This window comes from Gossypium raimondii, chromosome 1 (genome assembly GCF_025698545.1).
Source record: "Gossypium raimondii isolate GPD5lz chromosome 1, ASM2569854v1, whole genome shotgun sequence".
Classification (NCBI taxonomy): Eukaryota; Viridiplantae; Streptophyta; class Magnoliopsida; order Malvales; family Malvaceae; genus Gossypium; species Gossypium raimondii.
Window position 1 is genome coordinate 15,746,980 of NC_068565.1, and position 16,524 is coordinate 15,763,503.

A 16,524-nucleotide genomic window follows, 5' to 3' on the forward strand; every position below is an offset into this window, starting at 1 on the left:
TATCCCAAGTTCCTTCCTATGATGTAAACAGTGACTAAAATTGGGAGAAGTTAAGCAATGCTTTTAATGACCATCGTGTGTTTCGGTGAGCCGAACAACATAAGTCACCTATGTGAGAGTGAAGTGGGGTTACTTCAATGAGATTATTGGGGCATAATTCTCTCAAACTTTTACAGAACCAGGAGATGTTCACGACTATATGAACATACCCATAAGAACTAAAACCTTGCTAGGGAGGTAGTTGTGTGAGGTATATCATCATTTACACAAAAGGAAGAATAGTTCAAGGACATCACGTCTACTGGTTAGCTAGTAAAGTAAATGTACTTTCACAAGGGAACTATTGATCGTAAATTCTATCACCACATCGAGTCAATGTTTTTTGATAAAACTATTAGTTTTTATTTGTGGGGGATTGTTGGAAAAATTACATTTTTATGGGAACTTTGAAGCATATTCTCAATAGGCAAAGGTAGAGAGTTGAATTATAAAATTATGGTTTCATATTCTACTCCATGAGACCTTTACAACGATATATTATATGCTCAAAATGGTTGAGTGATGAATGAGAAATTGATGCTCAAAGTAAGCTACTTAGAAATATTGTTGAGGAAAAATAAAAGCTTAGATCTCATATTGGTTAAATACCAAAGTGTGAGATGGATTTATATATGTAAACCCTCTTGAAAGGTAATTGAATGACTAAGCTTGTAACCCTACCTCGTGTGCAAGGTGTGCAAGTCCAAACACGACGTTGGCGACACAAAATGTTAGGACCAGTCGGGCCCAAATTGACATGCAAATATTTTAAGCCCAACATAAAGTTATTTTTCCTCAGCAGACATAATCTGCTTATATATAGACAATATCTGATTTGATTTAATTTTTAAATTAAATTGATTTTTGGCTCCTTAATGGCAGATTCTATGTTTATTTCCAAAGTTTTTCACTATCCTAAATGCCTATAAAAGGATGTGTATTCTGGATGATTAAACACACATTCGAATAATTTCTTATGTCGAAATTCTGTTCATTTCAAAACTCTTCCTTTTTCCACTCCATTTTTCAAACTTTTCGGTGATAGAAAAAGACAAAGTTCGTTCATTGATCGTTAGTAGCACCACTTTGATCATTGTTGTTATTGTATCCTGGGAGACATTTGACCAACGTTTCTCCAAGTACCGTAAGAGCGACCAAATCTGTCTTAAGGAAACTGTGTTTCACAGGCCTCAACGTTTCGTAAAATCTTGATTCTTCTTTATTTCAACTTTTTATTATGGTTTTATTTGATTTTCGTATTTAATAAATTGATTATAAATCATTCTATTTATATTTTATTTCATATGTGTTTATTTATAATTAGTTTATTTCGTTCGCTAACGTGTTTTGTCTAACAATACGCACTCACAATACTTATGCGCGATACAAACAAACTGCAAGCTAAGCATATAAATCTTAGTGATGCTAAACAAAAACCAATCTCATAATATAAAAAAACATTAAACAATAAAATATGCTTATATAAAAAAAACCAACATTTCGAACATATTTAATAAATCCATGACAACAAAGATTAAATTCATATGTCATCAATTCCAAGTCTTGGATTAAACCTCTTAGTATTTCACAAATTATAATAGACATTAACACAACATTGTTCATCCTTTTCCCATGCCTAGTAACCATATTAATTACTAGTTCATATTGAATGTTTCCATATCAATTACAATTTTTTAAAAATGTGCCCATATTGACAAAGCGTGGATCAAGAACGGATACAACGATTTATCCTTAACACTCCAAGTATGTACACAAGTATCAATTGGGCATGAATGCCCCAATGTGTGTGAAAGCACGACTTTCCCTAACACTCCAAATTTTGCCCACAAGTGCCAAATATGATCACGCACAAACATCAATAAAATACACACGTGTCAAGCCTTCCTTTGTTATAAAACAAATCTTATACTATGACAACTATACCCAAACCATTTCCAGCATTGTTTAATAAGGTGTTTGTTATTAAGACATCATCAAAACACCAATAGTAATCAATTATTGTCATATAACAAACAAAATAGTACCTTAATCTCGTAAAATGTTATTAACAAGACAAGATCAAGCTTTTTTTACAAATTCAACACCAAACAGAACTTAGATATGAATCCAACATAATCATATACCAAAATTTCCATCATATAACCAGTCAGAAAACTCCATTAACACACCTTAAGCTAAATTACTTGATTGATTTAATATTACAAAATTGAAGTAGATAGCACAAACCAAAATAGTTAAGCGTTAGTAACCTTTTCTTTGCTTTGGCCTTAGAAGATTTGGCCACCTCTTTCATTACAATTAAAAATTAAATAAAAAAGGGAACAAAGTTAGGAAACTTAATCAAGCATTAAAAACACTTAAAATTATCAATGAGATGAAATTTGATATAGCGAGACACTTTTTCGCTTTAATCAAAACTTAAGAGAACTCTAATATAACTTATTCAAACCTAAAATCCATCCTTAGAACCAAGATTACAACTGTAGCTCAAACACTTTCTCTCTCTAAAACACTTTAAGCACTCAACAATGGCATCTCATGAGAACCTCAATTTAACTTATTCTAAATAGATTCTTATCTCTCCCATTCTAACCTAAACTTATTTCTAACTAGATTTGAGCTAAAAAAAACATAAGAATTGAAACTTATTTATAGAGTTTATTTGACCTAAAATTAGGGTTACAATACTTCCTTAGGCTTAAATATTTGAAAAAATAAAAATAGCCTCGTATCTCGAGTTAAAACAACAACCGGTTCCACATGACACGGACAAAGGCGTTGCAACTTTAGGGTGCGAGGACACGACGTGTTAGGGTGCAACATCTTGGGCTGGAGCACGACTGGATAGTCTTAACCTGCGTTGTGGCGCTACTGTATGGGGTCGCAACCTACTCGTCTGTATTTAGGCCTCTTTTCAATCTATCGTTTCGCCCTCGATGAGTCATGATATTGTATCTCAAGCTCATACATACCTAATTCAAGTCACGGAAATACTCAAAATAATCACTTGTAATTAGCCAACATAAAATCAAAATAAATATAGATAAAAATAGCAATGTATGCAAAATGATACTAAATGCATAAACAAAGCTAAAACATGACATTCTACAAAAGAACAATAAAAAGTAAAGTAATAGGAGCCTAAAATATATGAATTATGAGTCACCCTCAAATTTTGTGTTGTAATAGAAAGTATAATATGAAAAAAAATTCATTGAGAAATATTGGTAAATTATTTAATTTTATATGCTTATATTTTAAATGATTTTAATTGTATAAATTATTTAATATTTTACCATCTAACTTTTTTACTTTCTCAAAAAAAGGTATACTACTTTTAAAATGTGATTTTATGCTTTGAATTAATTTCGAAAATTAATCAACTTTTGCTATTCATTTAATTTTTATAATCTTAAAAATATAGTATTTAATAAATTAAAAATCACGTAATGTGTGATACAAGTGAAACTAAAACTAGTATAAATAAAAATATATATATTATATTATATACTTAGAAAAAAAGATTAGATCAATCCCAAATCTTAAATGTTAAAATTTAAATACACGTTTTAAAGGGATTTTAATCCATTTTTAATCCAGATATTTTATTCATATTTTATGAAAAGCCGCGAATGACTTAGGCAAAGTAAATTGGCATATAAGGAGAATATCTGGCTTTTTATAAAAATAATCTTAAAATATTAATTAATTATTTAAATAATTTATTTTTTATAAAATACGAAAATAACTTAAAATCTACAATAAAAATTAGTGGAGCTAAAGTATTTGACGTTACCAACATGCCACGTCAGCAATCTACATTAAAAAAAATTAATTTTTTGGTGTATCCATGTAGAATGGCGCCACTTATATAAATACTAAAAAATACTGTAATTTTTAAAAATATAAAGGAGACTTAAATAATTTTACCTTTTTATAATGAAACCAAATAAATTCGCCCCACCAAATTTCAAGAAATTAGCTACCTGACTCCCTCTTTACCTATTTTGCCAATTTTTTTTTCCTTCACGTCAGTTTTTCTATTTGTCCTTTTCTTTTTTTTTCTTTTTAAGTTTTTATTTATTTACATTTTTAAGTTTTTTATTTTTCATTGTTTATTATTGACTTTAAAAATTTGAAATGTATATTTGAAATGTTTTATAATATTTTTAAATTTTAAATATATATTTTTAAAATTATTTTTAATTTAAATATTATTTTAAAATTTTAAGTATATTTTTAATAATATAAAACATTTAAATATTTTAAAGATATGACCTTTCAAATTCATTATTAGTTTTATTATATTTTAAATATTTTTAATTTGTTTTATAATATTTTAAATATTTTAAATATGTTTTATAATATTTTAAATATTTTTAATTTGTTTTATAATATTTTAAATATTTTAAAATATATTATTTTAAAGATATAACCTTTCAAATTTATTATTTGTTTTATAATATTTTAAATATATATTTTAAATTTTTTAATTTTAAATATAATTTTTATAAATTATTAATTTTAAATTAATTTTAAAGATATTAGACGTTTTTAAAATTAAATTTAAATTTTTAAAATTAATATTTTATTTGGTGAAGCCATTTAGAATGGCTCCATCACTTTATAGTGTACTTTTTATATTTTTAATATAAAATTTAATATTTAATATTTTATTTTGGTGGAGCCATTCTTTATGGATCCACCTCTTGGTTCTCTAGCATATATAGAATGGTGAAATTGTTGTGTTTAATAGGAGAGTTCAAAAAATCTGTTGAAGATGAATAATGAGGTGTTTTTGGTGTATGTTCTTTTTTATGGTGAAATTGTAGAAGGTGATGTTGGTTGTGTATTTCAAGGTCGGCAAAGAGTAGGTTTGCAATCCAAAAAAAAAATGTGAAGCTAGTAGAAATGAAAAGGAAGATCAGAGCGAAAATAGTTATTCGTTGTGGAAGGGCGATGCCCATATTATTTTACAAGTTTCCAATCTCTACAGATCCATTCAAATTTTGTGAGATGCAACTGTTAGATGATGATGACTTGGGCACTATGATGGAAATATGGTGGTCGACTAGGAGTGAGAACCCCCAACCAGTTGAGTTATTTGCTGAGTTGGCAGACTTAAAGGCTGTTGAGAATGTTAGTCCAATAAGTTAACATCACAAATTTGACTTTGATATTAATATCGGATGGACACACCAATTAGAATGTGAAGGGACATCGCAGATACCCAAAAATCTTAATTATGGTGGGAGTTCGTATAACAACCCTACCCCCAATCCCCGTCTACAAATACATCCGAATGTGATAATAAGCACAAAGGAAAATGCCAAAGAAATGACCAATAATGGTGAAGATTTTGATCAAGACGTTGAAGATTTTAGAGACCCCGATATTGATGAGGTTTTAGACGATACCGATGATGAAGGCCCGGAGGAGGTTGAAGATGTTCACGACCCTTCATTCAGTAACCCGAGTCATGGCATTATTTTACGAAATGAACCTAAGGGCGACATGTTGAACGTAGATCCAGGTGCAACGCATATGTAACACCCCTAACTCATATCCATCGCCGGAACAGGGTTATGGAGCATTACCAGAGTTTACAGATTTAAAAAACAATTTACACATATCATTTACTATTCATAAATGAAATCAAACATATTCAATCATAATATCCCTTGAATGGACCCTCAAAACCTAATTTATGCTTTAGAAAGAAGTCGAGACTAAATCGAGAAATCAGATAATTTTTCACAAAATCTTAAAATTTTTCTTTGGTGCAGGGGACACACGCCCGTGTGGCTAAGCTGTGTGCTCGTGTCCCAAGTTGTGTGGGCATTCGATGTGAGGCATACGGCCATGTCCTAGCCTGTGTCCATGCCCGTCTAACTCTCTAACTTGGGTCACGCGGCCAGCCACACGCCCGTGTGCTAGGCTATGTGGACAATTTAATTTTCCAAAATTAAGTACAGGGGTCACACAGCCAAGTCACACGCCCATGTGCTAGGCCGTGTGACACACAAGGCTGAGACACACACCTGTGTCTCTACCTGTGTGAGTAACTTGAAACATTCTGTTTCTCAAATTTTAAGATGCAAGGGACACACGGCCAAACCACACGCTCGTGTGCATGGCCGTGTATCACACACGGTTGAGACATACGTTCGTGTCTCTGCTCGTATGAACAAAATAATGTCATTTCCAAGCCTTATTTCTCACCCAAATTGTTTTCCACCTACAAAAACACTTAAACATGTTCACCAACCAATTCAAACCATTCAAATCAAGCCAAATTCATGTATTAGTATGACATAATATCACATATATGCATATTAGACTTAATGTACTAACTCAATTTAACCATCAATATAACGATATGCTTTACATCACTTAACTATTTCAAACACATACCAAGCATGATAAAGCCACACACAAATATATATACTTTTACTTTAAAATATAACTATTACAAGCCATTCCAATGGCTAGTTCCAACCAAAATATTTCTTCTTTATGCTTAACTTAGCTTATACATGTCATTATACCAAAAGTTAACTTGCTTTATATACCGAGAAGTCCAAGGGATAGTGTGATGTGTCTCTGACCAAGTTTCAACATTCACAAGCTTCCGAGTACTATAAAACAGAAGAAGTAAAACAGAGTAAGCATATTATGCTTAGTAAGTTCATATAATAGAAAATTAACTTACCAATCATTTACATTTAAGATAAGCATACAAAATTCATCCAAAGAAAATTGACAATTTGCCTAAACACATATAATCTCAAGAAACTTGTTAGTCATATATTACATGTAAACATCAAGAATCAAGGATGAGCTCATCATGTAATAACTTTCATATACATATGCTTTTCATGTCATATTTTCATATAACATGTGCATTTCCATGACAAATCATCTTAAGCTCAGTTTAACCATGTCAAAACCTTTCTCGTTGAATTTATTTGAAATATTGGTGGATACACATGTAGTACACTCGAAGTGTACAAAACTATAATCCGTCAACTCATATTCAGGGGTACCCATTAGGGCACATAATTAGGAAGCACTCTCTCGAGCCATATAACAGGAAGCTCATATGAGTCATGTAACAGGAAGCTTATCCGGGCTGTATAACAGGAAACTCATAAGAGTTTGAAACAGAAAGCTCATGTAAGCTTAACAGGTAACTCTGAAGAGCTATTATCAGGAAGCTCTGGATAGCCATATATCAGGAAGTTCAAGCGAGCCATATCAGGAAGCTCACAATGAGTCTATATCGGGGTGCTCATAAAGAGCTATGGTATGTCTGCATTATATACAAGATCCATACCGATCATATAACAAGACGTTTACACAGAGCTGCGGTATGACCGTAACACATTCAGGACCAATACCGACCGGCATGCTCGTAGGAACCATGTAACGGGAATATCGAGAGCGATTATAACAGGATGCTCATAAAAGCTATGGAGTGTCCGCAACATATGCAGGACCACAACCAATACAGGAAATCATGTATCCATCGAATTTTATTTATTCAAACGGGACTTAACGTTTATCAAGTATTATCAGATATGCGACTGATTTTCATACATAAGACATTTATACAATTCACACATATACAACATTCAATTCAAACATATTAATATACATAATTTAGTTACACGAACTTACCTCGTCACTTGCTCGCATACGGAAATCTAATAATCCGATACTTTTTCTTTTCCTCGATCTAAATCTTTATTTGATATTTTCGGATCTAGATAAATGAATTTGACATCAAATTAACACATTTCATATTCAATTCAATCCAATTTACATCTTAGGCAAAAGTACCATTTTGCCCCTATACTTTTGATTAATTCCAATTTCATCCTTAGGCTTGGAAAATGAAATTCATACAATTTAATCCTTATTCTAAATCTAACTAAAATTTTCATATAACATTTACAGCCCATATAATTCATAAAATTTAGAAATTTTCTATGAATTTTACATCTTTACAATTTAGTACCTAAATCACAATTTCATCAAAATTTACTTTACAAAAATTGTTTATCTATCAACAACCTTTCATTTTCTACCATAAATTTCAAAATTTCAGCATACTCATCCATGGAAAACTTTTAATACTTTGATAACTTTACAAATTAATCCCTAAAATAGGTAGATTAGGTTACTACGATCTCGGAAATATAAAAATTACTAAAAACGGGACAAGAATGCTTACCCAATTAAGCTTGCTTGATGTCTTTTCTCTTAGCTAGGGTTTCCATAGAATAATTTTGGGGATGAAGATGAAATAGATGATATTTTCCTTATTTAATTAATTATCATCTTTTATCATTTTTACTTTCCAATTTAGTCCTTTTCTTTAATTAAATTTTCATGGATGAATCATCATAAATATCTACTGACTTCTCTTAATGGTCTATTTGCCTTATAAGGACCTCAAATTTTGAATTCCATACTTATTTGATCCTTCTAGCTACTAGAATTCAACTTTTGCATTTCATGCAATTTGGTCCTTTTTATAATTAAACATGAAATCGGTAAAATTTTCTTATCAAATTTTTTATACGTCTTTCCTATCATAATATAGACCATGCAATAATATTAAAATTAATTTTCTTTCTGACTTGTATTTGCGGTCCCGAAACCACTATTCTGATTTTATTGAAAACGGGTTGTTACAGCATGCATTCGAGTTCCCTGAGTACGTCGATATAGTACCTGCTCATAGATTGGCATCAAATTTGCAGTTCGAGGAGTTGTTCGTTGCGCAACAGTTCGAGAATAAGGCGGGCTGTGTGTTTGCCATCAAACAATACAACATGAAGTTGTCTATTGATTACAAGGTTGTCAAATCTACACCGACATTATATGTTGGGGAATGTTGGAGAGCTAGCGATGGGTATGGTTGGCGAGTTCGGGCTATATTTATACAGAGGACTCAACAGTGGAAAATATGAAAATTAGAAGGGTGTCATACATGTATTGTCGCACGTATGTCTTAAGACCACCGAAAATTGAATGCCAAAAGTATTTGCAACTGCATCATGCCACTAGTGAAAGATAACTCAATCATTCTTGTGTCGACATTGATTGCGGACATGCACGCTCGATTTTAGTACAGAGTGTTGTACAAGAAAGCATGGTGGGCGAAACAAATGGTCATGCAACAATTGTATGGCGACTGGGATGAGTCATACAATAAACTTCAAGATTGGATTTCAGCGATTGTCGAGTACATCCAAGGAACTGTCGTGGACTTGCAAACGTTGCCTTATAGAATCTCGAATGTACAATTGAAACTGAGGAGAAGAGTTTTCCATCGACAGTTCTGGATTTTCGATCCATGTGTTAGAACCTTCTCCCACTACAAACCACTAGTGCAAGTTGATGGAACATGGCTTTATGGAAAATACACGCAAATACTCCTGATTGCAGTTGCACAAGACGGTAACGAAAATTTACTATCGATCGCTACCGATCGCTTTTGCCATCGTGGAGTCGGAGAACTCCGACTCGTAGGCATATTTCATTCAGAACTTGCGGAGACATGTTGTCAGGTAAGACAACATTTGTATTATCTCTGACAGATTGCAGGGTCTTGTTGCTACGATTCGGCAATCCAAAGTTCCGTGGAGGTCTGTCTATTGTATTCGTCACATCGCTGTCAACTTCCACAATTAGTACAAGAACAAAGACTGGCGTAAACGAATTATGAACATGGGTTAAATTCGTATTTGTAAATATTTCGATTCCATTTCCTAATTGGGATGGAACGCATTTTATCGGAATACATACGTTGGATACAAGCTGGAAGCACACCGATTCAGACATAAGTTGGCGAGGTTAGAGACTGATATGGCGGGGTCCAAACCTTCTCTCAAACAGTGGTAATGGGCCGTGGTAATGGGCTCAATGCTTTAACAAGGGGTACTGGTATGGTCATATGACAACTAACCTCGTTGAGGCTGTTAACTCCGTCTTGAGGCGTACGCGTCACTTGCCAATTTCAGCAGTTTTTTTCAGCCACATTTTACAGCCTAGCAACCTTAATGCCAAAAATGGGGTTGAAACCTTAATCACCTCGTGCTCAGTGGTAGTGCTTGATAACTCCTTAAAATCTGCTCTCAACCATGCCAATGTCAAGCATGTGAAATTATGTTCCCCATCACTAGGGGACCGTCCAAGCAATTTGTGGCATAGTACTGAAGGTTCCAACACTTTACTTTGACCCGTGACCACAGCACCGTCAACTCGTAACCCAAGTTGAATAGCGATGTCTTCCAATGTGATAGTGCACTCCCCGCACGGCATAATGAAGGTGTGGGTCTCCATACACCATCGCTCAACCAAGGCGGATATTAAGTTCGCTCTCAGGTCAAACCTCCGGATCAATGCAACGTCCCCAAATCTCGCCAACTGTAAATATGGCATGATCCTTTCATCCGGATCGTACTTGGGAAAATGAAACCGTAACCTCAAAACCCGATACCCATCTTGTACGGTAAAATTTTTATAAAAATACGATAAATCAATTATCTATATAATTTAAACATAAAATTTTATATTGAAGAGTAAAATTGAAAAGTTGAGAAAACAAAAACATCACACTTATATTATACCAACATAGTCATTCTAAGTATTTTTATTTAAGTTAAATTAAATAAGTAATAAAATATTAATAATAGAATGAAGATTTGTCATAAAATATTAATAATAACACGTAGAAATCAAATGTGATTATTATGTCCTAATCATAGTTAAGCATTAAAACTAAAGGCAACTATATAACTACAAAAAGTACATAAATAATAATAATGTCCTAAAAATTATAGGTGGTATGGGTAAATAAAAAAAGACTTATTTTTATTGAATTGATATTTATAATAATACATAGAGTTTTACATATAATATAAACTAGGCATATTCAAACTCGAAAATTTATCTTACATACGAGAACTTTTATAAAAAAATTCACTTGTTAAAGACAAATATAACTTTTTGTACCCCACAAGCGGAACCAAATACGATAAGCAGATAAAATTAAGCGAAAGGTCATCATATTAAAAAAAATAATATATAAATTTATGAATGTGTACTAAATTAAAAAATTATAACTAACACGTAGAAATTAATTTCATGCAAGAAAAGAGTTAAAAGGAATAATAACAACCAAATAGAGATCAGTTTCATGCAATCAAAACACATTGAGTAAAGTAGCGCTTAGCAAGAAAAAAACGAGAAACTAAAACGATTTTTTATTTAATTTATAATGAATTTTACTATTTCGTTGATCCTCGATGAAGTGTAATCTGTATTTGCTCCGAAGATATTTTGATATCTACATAATATAAAAAACATAAATACAATATAATTAATTATTATATTACAATAACTATAAAATATAAAATACAAAATAAAAATTATAAATAATTTACTTTTTTTTCTCTTTTCTTCCTTCCTTCTAAAGGGTGGGACTAAACCGCACCTTATATAAAATATTCATCTTTTTTAATTAATAATTAGGTTAATGACTAGTCACATAGTTGATATCAACGACACGATGCGATTAGTTATAATATGTATTTTAAATTTTACTTTTTAATATATATTTTTAAATAAAGTCATATTTTTAAAAAATATTTTTTATTTTTTAATTAATTCAAATTTCACCTTTTTTAATAAAATGTTATTTTTAAATTTTAAGTAGAATTTTAAAAAAGGTTTGAATATCTTTAAAATAATTAAAAATCATAATTTAAAAATTATATGTAAATTAAAAATATTTAAAATATACATTTAAAATATTATAAAACTAATAATAAATTTGAAAGGTCATATCTTTAAAATATTTAAATGTTTTATATTATTAAAAATAATATTTAAAATTTAAAAATATTTATTTAAAATTTTAAAAATATATTATAAAACATTTCAAATATACATTTCAATTTTTTAAATCAATAATAAACAAATAGATAAAATAAATAATGAAAAATAAAAAGTAAATAAATAAAACTTTTAAAAAAAAAGAAAAAAGAAAAAGGACAAATCAGAAAAATTGACGTGAAGGAAAAAAAAAATTGGCCTTTACCTGTTTTAGTAGGGAAATAGGGTGTCAAGTAGTTAATTTCTTGAAATTCGGTGGCGTCAATTTATTTAGCTCTACCAAAAAAAGATAAAATTGTTTAAATTTCATTTATACTTTCAAAAATTATAGTATTTTTTTAATATTTATACAAGTGGCGGCATTCTACATGACTTTACAAAAAAATTAATTTTTTAATGTAGATTGCTGACGTGGCATGTTAGTAGCGCCAAACACTTTGGCTTCACCAATTTTTACTATAGATTTTAGGTTATTTTCGTATTTTATCAAAAAAATTATTTAAATAAATAAATCATTTTTTAAGGTTATTTTTATAAAAAAAAGCCGTGCCTACGTTTCGGTAAAATGGGGACATTGGTTTTGGACCACTCCACTCGAGCTTTTTCGAGCAAAAGCATACTTTAGAAATATAAAAGAATACTGGGGGAACGCCTGCCCTACCCAATTTTGCCAACTTCTCACTCTTCAACCCCACTGAATAAGGAATCTTAAAGGTAACTTTTTCAGGCTCTTTACCAAGTGCCTTAAAAATCTGAGAATCTTTACCTTCAACATGGACAAATATGGTGGATTTATGACCGTCCCAATCACAAACTTTAGTGTGGGGTGAATTTGAATTTAGGGTTTTAAAATTCCATCCTTAATTCATTTACATCTTGAAGGCTTGGAATCTTAGGTTCTTTCTCTAATCTTAAATTCTAATTTATTTATTTTTTTTGTGGTTTTTGATACTTGGTATCATTTACTTGAACTAAGATTAAAGAGACCATTAGTAAGGAACTAAGAAACCATGGTATGCACCACATACCAAGGAGCAACCAGTTTTTCCAAAAAAATCTCAAGTGGTACAAAAGCAATGCTGGTATTTATCCACATCTTTACAAGGAGGAGTGTAAGGAAGGTCAATGGATTTGTTTTCCTTTGTTATCCTCACAACTTTTAACATTAAAATAACCCAATCAACACTTTATCCAACTTTACAAATCACATGTACAATTAAGTTTTAAGCACTATTTATCCTTCTTTTTTCTAATAATAATAATAATAATAATAATGATATACATATATCTTACCTTATGAGTTTTTTAAAAATATATGTATTTACACTACAAGAAAAATGGGCATTATCAACCAAATTTTGCAATCATATTTTATGTCATTGTGTAAAAGTAGAATATTTGCAAAGATTTATAGATGTTGTTGTTAAATTTAATTTTAAGATGCTAAATATTATAATATCAACAATGACTTTAAAATGTGAATAGATAATTTAATTTTTTATCTATAAATTGTAACAACATGATTTTTATTACTGATTCTTAATAAAATGTGTAATGACTAAACATTAAAATGTTAACAACAACTGCATAATTTAATCTTATGTTTATTCATCGTAACGACATAATTTGAGTGAAAATATCACACATTTATTTTTGGGGAGGTTATGAAATTTGAATAAAAGAAGACACCACATCTCAAACACATTTTACAATCAGCATTAGCTAAAAGCAAGAGTATAGAGTAGTCAAACAAAAATAATTAGATAAAATATAAGGTAAAAGTAGGAGTAGAATTGCCAAACTAGATACATATTTTTAAAAAAAACTTCAATTACTATATCAAAGAATTTATATTTCTTAAAATTAGATATCTCAATAAATATTAAACTTTTTCTATTTTTTACAAATGATGTGATATTACAAATTCAATTTTAAAATCATAAAAATTAAATTCAACCAAATTTCATAAAAATATTATTAATGGTGGGAAATGGTCCATTTATGTAAGGACCGATCTTTATTTTATAGGAATCATTTTTTTCTATGAAGTAATAAATGTCGTTATTGAAAGTATATATTTCAATCGTAATTTAATTTTCTTTATCTAAAGTTCATCCAAACCGAAATATTTATAAATAAACAAACTTCCAACATTTATGTCTACACCCTTTTATTTTCTCCAGCATCTTCAATGAAATTTATGTTTGGTTAGGTTTTTTCTAACTTTATATATATAGTTTCTTTTTAAGCAGCCATAAAATTGAATGGTTTTTTTTGTGCTACAATGGGTTTGGCTTAGCCTTTTCCATCTTAGATTTAATTATTAGGGTTTAGTAATTGATAAGAATTAATAATTTGTGAAAATAACAAACATTATATTGTATTGTAGTGCATTGTATTTTATTAACCCTTGTAAATTTTATAAACTTCAAAATAAAATGCGTATAGTTTTAATACTTCTCTTACATTGTTCTTTCATTTTATGAGTTAACCCAAAATTTACTAGTTTTTGAAAAATTGACATGGAAATTGGACCACACATATATATACTAATTCATTTATAATTACATGTCATTATACAACCTTATGAGCTCAAAATTTTACTATCATATCCAAAAGATATTCCCAGCAATCTCGTCCATTAATTATGCTAACATAGAACCAAGGCGACTTGCGTTACATATATCGTAACTAAATCCATCCCTGATCACGTATATTAACACAAATAAATGGCATAGATCAAGTATGGATGTGTAGCATGGAAATTACATGCAATATGATCTAAACATGTCTATTTCTAACTAGTCCTCTTTGAACTTAAGTGAGGTTAGTATCTAAATAATAAACAGAGTGAATAAACTGAATACTTCATTTCTAATCAGAAAATAACCAAATACATAAATGTCTGAAAACAAACATAAAACAAATAAAATATAAACTCCCACTGAATCATGATATCCTCAAACAATGTAACACCCATGTGACCAGTGTGCTCATGAAAGACCTTGGGTGGTAAACCTTTTGTGAGCGGATCCGCTATCATGGAGTTTGTCCCAATGTGCTCTATGGATATTTGACCATTTTGCACTCTTTCTTTTACAACTAGGAACTTTATGTCAATATGCTTTGACTTAGATAAACTCCTGTTGTTATTGGAATACAGCACTGCTGACTTATTGTCACAAAATAATTTGAGTGGTCTTTCTACATTCTCCAAAATGCGCAACCCTATGACAAAGTTCCGCAACCATATTCCATGGTTTGATGCCTCATAGCATGCTACAAACTCTGCTGCCATAGTGGACGAAGCTACAAGTGTCTGTTTGACACTTTTCCAAGATATAGCTCCTCCAGCTAACAGGTAAATATAGCCTAATGTAGATTTCCTACTATCTTGGCACCCAGCGAAATCAGAATCAGAATACCCTACGACCTCTAAAAGATCTCATCTCTTATAAGTAAGCATGTAATTTTTTTCTCTGAAGATATCTTATAACATTTTTGGCTGCTATATAATGGTCTATACTAGGGTTGCTTAAATATCTGCCTAACATCCTAACAATGTATGCAATGTCCGGACGCGTACATACTTGAGCATAATTTAAACTCCCAACAGCTAATGCATAGGGAATCTTTTGCGTTTCCTGAATTTCAAGGTTACTTTTAGGGAATTGAGTAAGACTAAATTTATCTCCTTTAGCAACAGGGGTGTCACCTGGTCCACAACTCTGCATGTCAAACCTTTTAAGTACTTTTTCGATGTATCTGAATTCCTAAAATAAAAGAGGCATCCCCAAGATCTTTCATCTCAAAATGCTTAGATAAAAACCTCTTGGTTTCATGCAATAAGCCTATATCATTAGCGGCAAGCAAAATGTCATCAACATATAGAACTAGAAATATGTACTTACTCCCATTGAATTTATGATACACACAATCATCAACAATATTCATTTCAAAACCGAACGAAACAATTATTTGATGAAACTTGTGGTACCATTGACGAGAAGCTTGTTTGAGTTCATAGATGGATTGTATCAATTTGTAAACCATATTCTTTGAGTCTTCCGACTCAAAATTTTTTGGTTGCACCATATAAATTGTTTCTTCAATGTCGCCATTAAGAAACGCAGTCTTAACATCCATCTAATGTAACTCAAGATCAAAATGAGCAACAAGTGCTATGATTATCCTGAAGGAGTCTTTCGATGAAACTGGAGAGAAAGTCTCTGTAAAATCAATACATTCTTTCTGAGTATATCCTTTAGCTACAAGATGCGTCTTATACCTCTCCACATTACCATTTACACCCCTCTTGGTTTTCAATATCCATTTACAACCAAATGGTTTTGCACCTTCAGGTAATGGGACAAGTTCCCAAACTTTATTGTCTTACATAGGCTTATACTCATCTTTCATGACATCAATCCAATTTTGAGAATTAGAACTTTTCATGGCTTGGTGAAAGTTGATTGGATCATCTTCCATCATTCCATTATCATCCTTATGTTCTTGGAGAAATACAACATAATCATCTAGAATAGCATTTCTCCTTTC